The following is a 13524-nucleotide window of genomic DNA, read 5'->3' on the forward strand; positions in this document are numbered from 1 at the left end:
CTACCACCATCTCCACCCACGCCAACTACGTCACTCCTTTCATATCATCTTCGTTGTGATCTCGTACGTTCCCTTGCTTGTGATCTTTTGCGGTTTTTTGGTGCTTTTTGGTCGAGATGTCGGACACCCAAGCTTCCTCCTCCAAGTTAAGTACTAGAACTATGGATTTTGAGTTTTTGGATATTTATTTTATTTTCACAGTTAACCATCTAGTTTTTCGTTTGCCTAATGTGCCAACGAAGCAGAGCTGTCCTGTTTGGGCCTGGGGAGTCTGCTGTTGCTGCCTCCTCTCTAGGCCTTCGTCATGGGCGTGTTCCCTTCTCCTAGAAGTTCTCCCGTGACAACTGTCAGCTCCTTAGTTCATCTTAGAACGCTCAGGAGGTTCGCCTCCATGGGTGGGTAACTTCCCTTCCGAGGGAGGTTCCCTTCCCAGGTTTGGGTTTTTTTCCCCTTCAAGGGGGGGGGAACTTCTCTTACCTTTATAATTCCTGGTTGGTTTTTTCCTGGTCCTCGGGCGGTTATGCTCTTGGTGCTGAGCGACCGCTTTTGTAACCATGCTTAAGGGGCAGAGCGGTTGCAAGACCGGACCATGGAATTCGTGCGACTATGCTCTTGGGGCTGAGCGGTCACACTTGCAGCTACGCTCAAGGGGCTGAGCAGCTGCAGGAGCTCCTCTTCAGAGGATTACTCCTTATAGGTCAACTTGCTGATCCAACGGCCCTAAGGGGCACCATCATCAGTTTCTTCTTGTCTCTTCTACGAAGTGTTCACCTCTCTCGTTCGCGAGAGAGGACACTCATAGAGACTCCTCTTCGGAGGACTCCCCTGCTGTTGTTGCTGATGTTGCTGAAGGTTCACTTCCCCCCTCTGAACATCCTTCGAGGGGGCAGCTGAGTCCAACGGTCTCTCCTGCGAGTGCTTCTCCCCCCCGGGGGTGTTCACTAACAGAGACTCCTCTTAAGAGGACTGATGATGGGGCTCCTGTCCGTGGTTGTCTTCATCTTCACCCCCGCAGAGGATCCTCCTCGACGAGAGCAGACCGTTGCTGCTGCATCGCTAGTACTTTCGGCAGATCGTTCGCGATCTCCGAAGCCTTCCAGACCTTCTTGTCTTCCATCTCCGTTCCTGGACGCAAATGCGCAGTGGGCGCCAACGCACCCCGCTATCCAACGGGCACCGGTCCCTTCGGGGCAAAGGGCTTACCTCACAATGTGAATAAGTCCCTTAAGTGCCAGGTTTTACCTGTGCAACCATGTTTCTCCTGCGCGCTCTCGCGCGCAGTAGCGCGCAATCTCTCTCCTGCTGTGGACCAGACTTCTGCTGAATCAACTCTCCAACGATCTCCTGTAGCTGAGTCTCGCCGTAGATCTCCTGATAGCCAGCGCTCACCTGCGCTTCTGAGACCTTCTGTGCGCCAGCACTCTTCAGCTCGCCAGCGCACATCTGCGCGCCATGTTCCTGCTACGTGCCATGCGCGCCAACGGTCTCTTGAATGCCCATGATCGCCTGCTCGCCAGCGCACATTTGCGCGCCCTTTCCTGATGTACGCAATGCGCGCCAACGTTCGCCCACGATCTTCGGATCTGGGCGCAGGCAAGGAGATTATTCCTTCGCCTCCTCGCCAACGATCACCTGCGCTCCCTCAGAGCTCGCCCACGCGCAAGCCATCGCCTGCGCACCATCACCGGTGCGCACATCAAGACTTGATCGAGTCTCTGCGCGCCCGCGTGCTCACGAGAAGTCTCCTGTGCCCGCCCAGGAGTGTTCGCCCTTGAGCGCAACCTCACCATCTGGTTCTGCACCCTCGCTGATATCTTCTGGCCGCGCAACGGCGCGCCAATGATCTCCTGTGCGCCAGCGATCTCCTAGCGCCCGCGCGATTCTTCGCCTGCGCGCAAGCGTTTTTCAACGCACCAACGCTTCAGATCGCCGTAGGTCTCCTACGCGCCCACGCGTTAACTCTCCTGTACGCCATCGCTCGCCAACGCGCCATCGCTCGCCAACGCGCCATCGCTTGCCAACGCGCCATCGCTAGCCAACGCGCCATCGCTCGCCAACGTGCCATCGCTCGCAAACGCGCCATCGCTCGCCAACGTGCCATCGCTCACCAACGCGCCATTGCTCGCCAACGCGCCATCACTCGCCAAAACTCGCCATCGCTCGCCAACGCTCGCCAACGCGCCAACACGTAATCGCTCGCCTACGTGCCATCGGTCTCCCGGCCGCCAGCGCTCGCCCTTACACCCGCGCTCACTCTCACCTGCGCGCCCACGCGCACTTTCACCTGCGCGCCCACGCGCACTCTCACCTGCGCGCCCACGCGCACTTTCACCTGCGCGCCCTTGCGCCCTCGCGCCCACTCGCCCGCGCGCCCACTCGCCCGCGCGCCCACTCGCCCGCGCGCCCACGCGCCCACTCGCCCACGCGCCCTCTCGCCCGCGCGCCCACCCGCCCGCGCACATGCGCACCCACCTTCGTTTGCGCGCGAACCAACGATTTTACCATCGCGCGAGCGCCAGCGCGATTTCTACCGCGATTCCCGTCGGGTTTCGCAACACGGGCATCCAGGCGAGTCTTCTGGAGCGCGTACTTCCAGATCATCGTTGTCACGATCTCCACTCCCTAAATGCAGAGCAGCGCACGTGCAGGAGCAGGAAGAATCTTCAGAGAGGTCTGGGCAACATTCTTCTCCTTCTTTTCAGGCAGGCCCCATCATCTCTACTCCTCAGGATCACCCGATCCCCTTCCTGCCAGCGGGAGTCGCTGACACTGCATCTGTCAGCCATCAGCAGAGGAGGTACTTCGAGATTATGAAGGAGCCTGGTTTAGCTCTGCCTCTCCACCATTCCGTGGAAGGGCTTACAAGGTAAATTTCTCTCAAGAAACTCACCGCCCGGCAGGTGACATTCTCGGCTTCGGAGATCTTGAGCCAGGAGAAGGCCTCAAAGTGTGCCGTGCAGGCCACTTCATGGCTGGTCGTCTGGCTTGGATCTCTGGGCATCCTGTTGCAATCCGAGGACTTGTCCAAGGAGAGCACCAGGAAGGCCATGGAACTTTCCTTCTCTCGGGCATGAGCACCATCGATTTCCGGCTCACCAAGTTTCGAACTTGTGGGCAAACTCGATGTTGAAGCATTGAGATGCAGTGACCGAGAGGTTCCTCTCGAAAGTCCCAACCGTGGATGTCGGCAAGCTCAGACACTCTTCCATCCTTGGAAAGAGCTTGTCTGAGCCCAAGGACGTGGGACGGACTGCTGAGAGGTGGAGGAAATCGAATCACGATTCGCTACTCCAAAAGGCGCTTACATCCAGACCCTACAAGCCTCCAGCGCCTCAACAACAACAGCCTCGTCAGCATAGGACATCGGAACTGGCTCCAGCAGCAAAGACAAGGTGTCTAACAGCAGCCCCCTCCTGTCAGGGACAAGAAGGACGGGAAGTCCTCCTAGGGAAGCAATAATCCTAGAGGGAGCGGCCGAGGCCGCAAACGCTAGGATTGGCACCCCCCCTGCATGTCCCCCAGTGGGGGGATGCCTAAAGTTGCGCGTTCAGGTGACAGCAACTCAGGGCTGATTCCTGCACGATCTCCGTGATCAGCCAAGGATATCGCGTCCCGTTCATAACATCTCTACCTCCCCTGACAGCGAATCCAGTGTCGCTGAGCTCCTATGCCATGGGATCGGCAAAGGGTCTAGCCCTTCGGGCAGAATTCGAGATCATGCTCTAGAAGGATGCTCTCCAAAAGGTCGTCGACGGCTCCCCCCGGCTTCTTCAGTTGACTCCTTCTTGTAAAGAAGGCATCTGAAGGCTGGAGACCCGTCATCAGCTCTGAACAAGTTTGTCGAACAAACTTCGTTCAGCGTGGAACAGCAGAGTCGATCAAACTTGTACTTCCAGATCCCAATCCATCCGTCATCCAGGAAGTACTTCAAATTCAGCCTAGACAACAAGATCTACCAGTTCAAGGTGCTGTGTTTCGATCTCTCCACAGCACCGCAGGTGTTCACCAGAATGTTCACCCTGATATCTTCGTAGCCACACAGGATCGGCATCCGTCTCCTTCGCCATCTGGATGACTGGTTAACCCCGGTAGTCTCGGAATCGGCCCTTCTTCGACACCGAGACAAGCCTCTGGGACTTTGCCAAGATCTAGGGATCATGGTAAATCTCGAGAAGTCTTCTCTGCTCCATCCCAACAACTGGGATATTTAGGCATGATATTAGACACCAGTCTCCACAAAGCCTTCCCATCAGACGACAGGATAGCAAGGCTGAGGAGAGTCGCAGAACCTTTCCTCAGACGAGGAGAGCTTCCAGCCCAATCTTGGTTAAGTCTCTTCGGTCACCTTTCCTCCTTGACCCGTCTAGTTCCAAATGGCCGCCTCAGGATGAGATCCCTGCAATGGCGGCTCAAGTCCCGGTGGAACCAAGGCAACGATTCCCCGGATACTCTGGTCCCTATGGGACCTGCGGAACGAATGGGCCCGCAGTGGTGGTTGACCTACGGGAACCTTTGAAAGGGAGTGGATCTTCTCGCCCTTCCCCCGCATTTGATGCTGTTCTCGGACGCGTCAAAAGAAGGGGGGGGGGAGCCCACGCTCTGAACCAAAGGATCTCAGGCCTATGGTCAGAATCAGAAAGGTACCTCCACATCAATCTGCTAGGAACAAAGGCTGTATATCTGGCCCTTCAACAGTTCCAACAAACCCTGGCGGGTCACTCCGTGAGCGACAACACCACGGTTGTGGCTTATATCAACAAGCAGAGAGGTACCTTTTCTTAACAGCTTTCCCATCTTGCAGTAGAGATACTGAGATAAACCGAAATCCACTCAATACCACTATCGGCTCGCTTCATTCCGGGCAAAGGAAGGTGCTCTCCGACAGTCTGAGCAGAGCCTCGCAGATAGTGAGTACCGAGTGGTCTTTGGACCCTTGAGTAGCCAACAAAGTCCTGACTTTGTGGACCTGTTCGTGACAGCCTTGAACTTAAAGCTGCCGCTGTACTACTCCTCAGTCCCGGACCCCAAGGCACTCTGGCAAGATGCCTTCCTACAACGGTGGGACAACATCGACGTCTACGCCTTCCCACTGTTCTGTCTGGTGAGAAGGGTACTCAACAAGACCAGACTATTGGGCAACCTGTCGATGACTCTGATAGCTCCGCTATGGCATCATGCAGAGTGGTTCCCGGGCCTTTTGCATCCCCTGACGGAACTCCTGGGAGAGCTTCCCCCACGACACGAGCTACTCAAGCAACCACACTGCAACATCTACCACAAAGCCGTAGCATCGCTTTGGCTTCACGCCTGGAGACTATTCAGCATCCCCTCACAGAAGGAGGCGTTCCGCAACAAGTTGCGGAGCGGATGTCTCGACACCTGCGAAAGTCATCCGCAGGGGTCTACCAGGCGAAGTGGAGAGTCTTCTGTGGTTGGTGTCGTGGGAGAAGTACCTTTCCCCTTGATGCCACTATTCCAGCAATAGCGGAATTATTGTATACCTGCGGGAGGAAATGCACCTTTCGCTCTCGGCGGTGAAAGCCTATCGCTCAGCCTTAAGCCTGGCTTGCAGGCTGAAAGGAATAGACATTTCCTTCTCGCTGGATCTTTCTTCGCTCATACGAAGCTACGAACCTACCTGCCCCCAGTCGGAAGTGAGACCTCCTCCATGGAACATGGTTCGGGTTCTTAGGGCTCTTAAGAGACCTCCTTGCGAACCATTACGCCAGGCTTCTGATCGTCACCTGACTTGGAAGGCGGTGCTCCTGCTCGCTCTGGCCTCGGCCAAGCGTGCCAGCGAACTTCATAGTCTCTCGTATGACGTCGCCCATTCAAGAGGAGAGGGGGAGGTAACGTTCAGGTTCGTCCCTGAGTTGGTTACTAGACTCAAAATCTTGGAGCCCGGACCCTCGGTCGACTCCTTCAGGTTTTTGAGTCTCCGTTCTGTACCAGATGACCCAGTCCATCTCCTACTATGCCCAGTAAGGAGTCGGAGGTGTAATCTTAAAAAAAAAGCTGCAGTTCGTCCTCACGTGCAAGCCCTGTTTGGGAGCATAGGAAGGACGAAGAGGAGGGTCACCAAGAATACCTTTTCAGCCTGGATTCAAAGGGTCATCCATCACGCCCTGAATCCAGACCCTCCTCCGTCACGTCGCCTTAGAGCACACGACGTCAGAGGCATCGCAACGTCCCTGGCCTTCAAGAGGAACTACTCTGTGACGCAGGTGCTACAAGCTGGAGTCTGGAAGCGTCAAACGACCTTCACAGCCCACTACCTGCAGGACGTGACCCACAGGAGCTTCGATACGTTTTCTATCGGCCCTGTGGTGGCTACACAACAGCTGGTCTAACCTCAGGCTCCTTATGGACAGGTAGCAGAAGGTTGAGGGCATTGTTACCCGGTTTTAGACTGCATGAATGAAAGAAGTATGTCTGGCCCTTACTTCTTTCTTCATCCTCCCCTCTCTTGGGGAAAGCAGCATCCTGGGTTCTCTGCATAGCTGACCTCAAACCTCTGCAGGTAAACCATGTTTCCTTGTGTTCCTAGTTTTTAAATATTTAACTTAGCCGGTGAATATATAGCTGCAACTCTGTTGCTCGACAGACAAACTGTACAGAAAAAACTCGCCAGCGATCGCTATACAGGTTGCGGGTGTGCCCAACAGCGCCATCTGTCGGCCAGATACCAAGCTCTATGTAAACAAAGACTCAATTTTCTCTCTGTCGATGTGTCGACAAGACGTACTTTACTCGCTGTTGAAACCTGGAGTTTTTCCCATCATCTTTGGTGAAGTACTATATTCTGGTTTGAGCTTTCGCAGTGCAGGTGTTTTATCTTCATCTTAAATCTTGAACTCGTTTTGGATAGATTTAAATTTTGGTGACAAAGAGAGTATGGACTTTCTTTGACTTTTAAATGGCCGACCCTTCCCTGAGATGGAAGTGTGTTTAGGCTTTTAGTAATTATCTTATCACGTTATAAATTAATTATAGATTTTCCTCTATATATTTTATATCTCTCCGCCTTTATTAGGCCTCTTCGATTAACTTTCCATTTATAAACATAAAAATAAATTTTAATGTTTTGTTTATTTGCGACCTTTCCTGAGAGTAGGCGGTCCTAACTTGGAAACCGAAGTTAATCAACGTTGAGCCCTTTATATCGTAAATAGCTTTTAAAGAGCTAAGGATTTAAAACTTTTTAAATGAAATATTTTATGAAAGAATTTCTTTGAATAGTCTTCGTACTGTTTTCAAAGATGAACTAACGTTTAGTTTATTTATGCTACGCAGTTGTTGACGTTCAGGACGTTCAACATGCGCTCTATCGTTACGATAGAGAGAGAGTGTATCACGGTTTCACTTTGCAGAAAGAGTAAATCGATTCTGACGTTTTGTTCATTCTTTCTAAGCTTAAATGTTTTAAATTCTATTTTAAAGGAACTTTTTAATTGAAAAACCTTTCAGTTTTTTTCCTTTGGTCAAATAACATGTTTTTTTTGACGAAATGTAATTGGGCTCTTCTCTTAGGTGCGAAATCAAGAGAGAAAGAGAGATAGAGACGGAGGGAGAGAGAGGAGAGAAAACGTTCCGTTCAAGCGGGTAACGTTGTTCTCGAGTTACTCTCGTCCCTAGTCTCTGTACGGGGAGAAAGGATAAAACGTTTTTAGTTTTTTATTCTCGTCCCCAGGCTATGTGCGGTGAGAGATTGAAAACGTAGTTTATATGATCTAGTGTTTAGTCTCTTCCCCAGCCACTGAATTTTTTATCTTAAAATATGTTTTCTGTTTTTTGCTGGTATTAATGAGCTTGCATTATACGTCTGATTTCGCAATTACTACCTTTTGATGAAGGGTAGAATTGCGTGCTTCAGGTAGAAATCAGTAAAAGTTTCGATTTCAGTGAAATAAGTGCAAAACAGAAAATTGAAGTGATAAAGTGATATTGCGCAAAGTGTTACAGTGTTGCGTCCGAGGGTTCGTCTTTTCGTGCCTGTCGTTCACCTAGTCCGGGACCTCTTGCAAGCTCCCAAACAGGGGAGAAGTAATGTCGAACGACTTATGGGTTCGAGAGGCCTTGATCAACGAACAGACGTTTCCCTCTATGGTATCGGGTGTATCTTACCAAGATCTCCCCTACCATAAGGCGAGAGAGACGTTTTTCTCCTCGTCATCCAAAGGCTTTTCGCATAAGAAACCTGTCACAAGGTTTCGAAGCCCTTAAGCGAAAGCCAGTCCTTTCAGGACAGGTCCAGCGTCCTGGTTACAGCCATTAGGACAGCTCTGACCCTATGCAGTCATCGGATAACTGCTCGCCGCCTAACAAAAGCGTAACACAGACTCCGAGAGTCTTTTTTGTTGGCAAAGTGTTGCGGTCACAGACGTTACCCTCGTCTCTTACCACAACCATTTCCGTTGATCCTTAATGGGTTGTACGGCAAGACATGCAGAATATGCTTGCCTCCCTTATGGAAGACTATTCTGCTGATTAGTCCGTTGAGTCTAGCCGTTTATCTCATCGATATCCTGGCTTTCAGCCAACCTAACGTTCCTTTGTGCTTCTAGTTGACGTTGGCGTAGCTAAGTCACGTCAGTCAGGTTGTTTAGAACCACACTCGATGCAGTCTCGTGTGGATTTTCAGCCGCATTTGGACGTTAGGCCACTTGCTGATGCTCCTGTTGACGTTCAAGACGTTCGCTAACAATCGGAGTTGACTTGTTTTGACGCTGTGCGTCAACCTCCGCATTCTAGAGTTGTTTTGACTGCTCAGTCTAGGCAGTCAAAGCAGTCTCGAGTGGACGCTGTGCGTCCTCACGCACCTGTTGTGGTTGACAGTTCAGTTGTTGACAGTTCATAGACTGTCAGGCAGTTACATGACGTTGCGTCCTGGTCCACTACTAATGCACCAGTGAGTGTGGACTCTGCTTGTAAAGCATTGCCACCACGGTAGGTCTCTCCCTTGCTTGAGACTCAGCTTTTATCGGACAAGGTTCCTGTAGATGAGGAAGTTGCTGTTCCCCCTCCTACTGATATTCCCTTGAGGACTCTGTCAGATGGAGAGGAGCCTAAAGCTGCTTAGCCCTCTATGGACTTTAATTAAATCATGATGATTTTTTTTAAGGATCTTTGTCCGGATCTTTTTGTAACTGCTGCTCCTCGTTCGCCTAAACGTCAGAGCTTACACTAGGCCTAGCTACTTCGAAGCCGTTGTTTATAAGCTAGTGCTCTCTCGCTCTCATAGGGAGCTTTACGTTTGCTAGGCGACTGGTTTATCACCAGGAGGAGTTTGGGGGATACAGCCTTTGCTTTCCCTTCTTTTAAACTGGCTTATAGAGCGAGAGTCTGATATGACACGAGAGAAGTTCTCGGCTTGGGAGTTCATGCCTCTGCCTAGATAGACTTCTCAAATCTCGTAGACTCTCCCTGGCGCCTGGCCAGGAGATGCTCCAAGTTTTTTACAGGTCAACTTCACAACTGTTTTTGAGCCTTTGAAGTTTTGCTGTACAATTATGTCATGCATAAACAAGGCTTTCAGGGATGGAAAGCGGTACCGCCTCAGTCGCTAACCCCGTCTGTTGCCGCACCTGCTCCCGTAGACCCTAAATGGGCTTTGCTGCAAGACATGCAGTCCAAGCTTGCGTCCTTGATAGAGGACTTTAATGCGGAGAAGGTTGCTGCCGAACCTTCTGGCCAACAACCTTCCAACCGGTCGGTTGTGCGTCCTGTTGACGCTGAGGTAACCTTCTCGCGTCTGCCGGTTGAGGTGGTTCCTCCACCGATGCGACCCAGTGTGGGTTGCCAGCCGCACGTTGACGTTAAGCGACGCTCGGAGGTGGTTGTTGTCGTTCAGGACGTTCAACAACCAGCAGAGGTGACTTGTTTTGACGCAGTGCGTCAACCTCAGCAACCCGGTATGGTGTTGACTGCACAACCCAGACGGTCTAGACAGTCTCGGGTGGACGCTGTGCTTCCTCGCGCACCCATGGTTGTTGACAGTTCAGAGACTGTGCAGCAGTTCCATGATGTTGCGTCCGGCTCCGTCACGCATGCACCAGTGCGACCGGACTCAGCGAGCCAGACGTTGCCCACTCCGTTGCCGTTTCCTCATCAGTTTTCGGATGAGGAACTCTCTGATGAGGACGTTGCTGAACAACAAGACGATCAGCCCCCAGAATAGATCAAGCCCTGCTATCCATCCAGAAGATGCTGAAGAAGGAACGCTGCTCAGTCAGGCTGTGGATGAGTCTGGTAGGGACGCTTTCATCCGTGGAACATTTTGTGTCACTAGGAAGACTACACCTCCGTCCTCTTCAATTCCATCTAGCTTTTCACTGGAAAAAGGACAAGACGCTAGAAGCGGTCTCGATCCCGATTTCCGAAAAGATAAAGTCTTGTCTGACTTGGTGGAAGGACAATATCAACCTTAGAGAGGGTCTTCCCCTGGCTGTTCAGACTCCCAACCACGTTCTCTTCTCGGACGCATCGGACGTGGGCTGGGGCGCGACACTAGACGGTCGGGAATGCTCAGGACTGTGGAACTCGAGTCAGAGGAGCATGCATATCAACTGCAAGGAGCTGTTGGCAGTACATCTGGCCTTGAAAAGCTTCAAGTCTCTCCTTCGAGGCAAAGTGGTGGAAGTAAACTCAGACAACACCACGGCCTTGGCGTACATCTCCAAACAAGGAGGTACCCACTCACTGACGTTGTACGAGATTGCAAGGGACCTGCTCATCTGGTCAAAAGGTCAAGACATCTCCCTAGTAACGAGGTTCATCCTAGGCAACTTGAATGTCATAGCAGATTGTCTCAGTCGGAAAGGGCAAGTAATTCCAACAGAATGGACCCTCCACAAGGATGTATGCAAGAGACTTTGGGCCACTTGGGGCCAACCAACAATAGATCTCTTTGCAACCTCGCTGACCAAGAGGCTTCCAATCTATTGCTCCCCAGTCCCGGACCCAGCAGCAATACATATAGATGCCTTCCTCCTAGATTGGTCACATCTGGATCTCTACGCATTCCCACCGTTCAAGATTGTCAACAAGGTACTGCAGAAGTTCGCCTCTCACGAAGGGACAAGGTTGACGTTAGTTGCTCCCCTCTGGCCCGCGAGAGAATGGTTCACCGAGGTACTTCGATGGCTAGTAGACGTTCCCAGAAGTCTTCCTCTAAGGGTGGACCTTCTACGTCAGCCTCACGTAAAGAAGGTACACCAAGCCTCCTCGCTCTTCGTCTGACTGCCTTCAGACTATCGAAAGACTCTCGAGAGCTAGAGGCTTTTCGAAGGAGGCAGCCAGTGCGATTGCTGGAGCAAGGAGAGCATCCACCATTAGAGTCTACCAATCGAAGTGGGAAGTCTTCCGAGACTGGTGCAAGTCAGTTCTGTATCCTCGACCAGTACCTCTGTAGCTCAAATAGCTGATTTTCTCTTATACCTGAGAAAAGGATGATCCCTTTCAGCTCCCACTATCAAGGGCTACAGAAGCATGTTGGCATCGGTCTTCCGGCATAGAGGCTTAGATCTTTCCAACAATAAAGATCTTCAAGACCTCCTTAAGTCTTTTGAGACCACCAAGGAGCGTCGTTTGGCTACCCCTGGTTGGAATTTAGACGTGGTACTAAGATTCCTCATGTCAGACAGGTTTGAGCCGCTACAATCAGCCTCCCTGAAAGATCTCACTCTAAAGACTCTTTCCTGGTATGCTTAGCCTCAGCTAAAAGAGTCAGTGAGATTCATGCCTTCAGCAAGAACATCGGATTTTCGTCAGAAAAGCCACCTGTTCGCTACAACTTGGTTTTCTAGCCAAAAATGTGCTGCCTTCTCGGCATTGGCCTAAATCTTTCGATATTCCCAGCTTATCGGAGATTGTAGGCAATGAACTAGAAAGAGTCTTATGCCCTGTGAGAGCTCTTAAGTTCTATTTAAAGCGTACCAAACCTTTACGAGGCCAATCTGAAGCTTTATGGTGTTCAGTTAAGAAACCTGCTTTATCATACTTTATCAGACTGTTAATACGAGAAGCTCATTCACATCTGAGTGAGGAAGACCGAGCTTTGCTTAAGGTGAAGACGCACGAAGTTAGAGCTGTTGCAACATTCGTGGCCTTTAGGCAAAATAGATCTCGGCGAAGTATAATGGACGCAACCTATTGGAGAAGCAAGTCAGTGTTCGCGTCTTTTTATCTAAAGGATGTCCAGTCTCTTTACGAGGACTGCTACACACTGGGACCATTCGTAGCAGCGAGTGCAGTAGTGGGTGAGGGCTCAACCACTACAATTCCCTAATTCTATATCCTTTTAATCTTTCTCTTGAAATGTTTTTTAATGTTGTTTTTATGGGTTGTCCGGAAGGCTAAGAAGCCTTTCGCATCCTGGTTGATTTGGCGGGTGGTCAAAGTCATTTCTTGAGAGCGCCTAGATTAGGGGTTTGATGAGGTCCTGTTGTATGGGTTGCAACCCTTGATACTTCAGCTCCTAGGGGTCGATCAGCATCCTAAGAGGATCGCGAGGCTCCGTAAGGAAGACGTACTTATAAGGCAGAGTAATCGTTCAAGTCGACTTCCTTACCAGGTACCTATTTATTTTGTTTTTGTTATTTTGATAACTTCTAAAATGAAATAAAAACTCTTAGCTCATAAAATGTAAACATATATTACTGGTCTCTACCCACCATCCTGGGTGTGAATCAGCTATATATTCACCGGCTAAGTTAAATATTTAAAAATGATATTTTAATTATAAAATAAATTTTTGAATATACTTACCCGGTGAATATATAAATTAAATGACCCTCCCTTCCTCCCCAATAGAGACACAGTGGGACGAGGAGAAAATTGAGTCTTTGTTTACATAGAGCTTGGTATCTGGCCGACAGATGGCGCTGTTGGGCACACCTGCAACCTGTATAGCGATCGCTGGCGAGTTTTTTCTGTACAGTTTGTCTGTCGAGCAACAGAGTTGCAGCTATATATTCACCGGGTAAGTATATTCAAAAATTTATTTTATAATTAAAATATCATTTTAAGATAATACTGTTGCGTCCCCCATACCCTGACGAGGTGGTATTGGGAACGTCCTAGCTTAGAATTCCATCTAAGGGACTTCAGGTCAACTTCCTAGGACAAGTCACACTTCATCCCTCCACACACAAGCTTATGTAGGCCGCACGTTCCTTGCGGAGCAAGGAACTTGCGAGGTGCAGGGACTCTTTTTCTCAAGTGTTGCTCACTCGGATTCTGAGCCCCCGGGCAAAGCCAAAGCCAGTAAGGCTGGGACTTTCTACCCTTCCTAAGGGGTAAGTCACCCCATGTAAATAGCGTGGTTTGTATTTCGGTTACGGAACAAATGACAAATTCGGAGATAATTTATATTTTTCCTAACCATACAAACCTTAGCTATTTACACATATTTGCCCGCCAGCCCTGTCCCCCAAGGCAAGTCCTACCTCTAAGCAAAGTGAATCAGTTCACTGGTGTGTGAGGGGGGTAGGGTTAGCTAGCTACCCCTCCCCTACCCCCTCGCTA

At 50.5% G+C, this 13524-nt stretch overlaps 1 long non-coding RNA gene across 1 annotated transcript in view; it reads left to right on the forward strand.

Moving 5' to 3' along the window:
* The window catches only part of LOC137614643 (uncharacterized), a 127221-nt gene that overhangs the window by 35344 nt on the left and 78353 nt on the right, over positions 1-13524 (forward strand). The gene's annotated exons all lie outside the window — the stretch shown is intronic.

The sequence above is a fragment of the Palaemon carinicauda genome, chromosome 21, assembly GCF_036898095.1.
Source record: "Palaemon carinicauda isolate YSFRI2023 chromosome 21, ASM3689809v2, whole genome shotgun sequence".
Taxonomy (NCBI): Eukaryota; Metazoa; Arthropoda; class Malacostraca; order Decapoda; family Palaemonidae; genus Palaemon; species Palaemon carinicauda.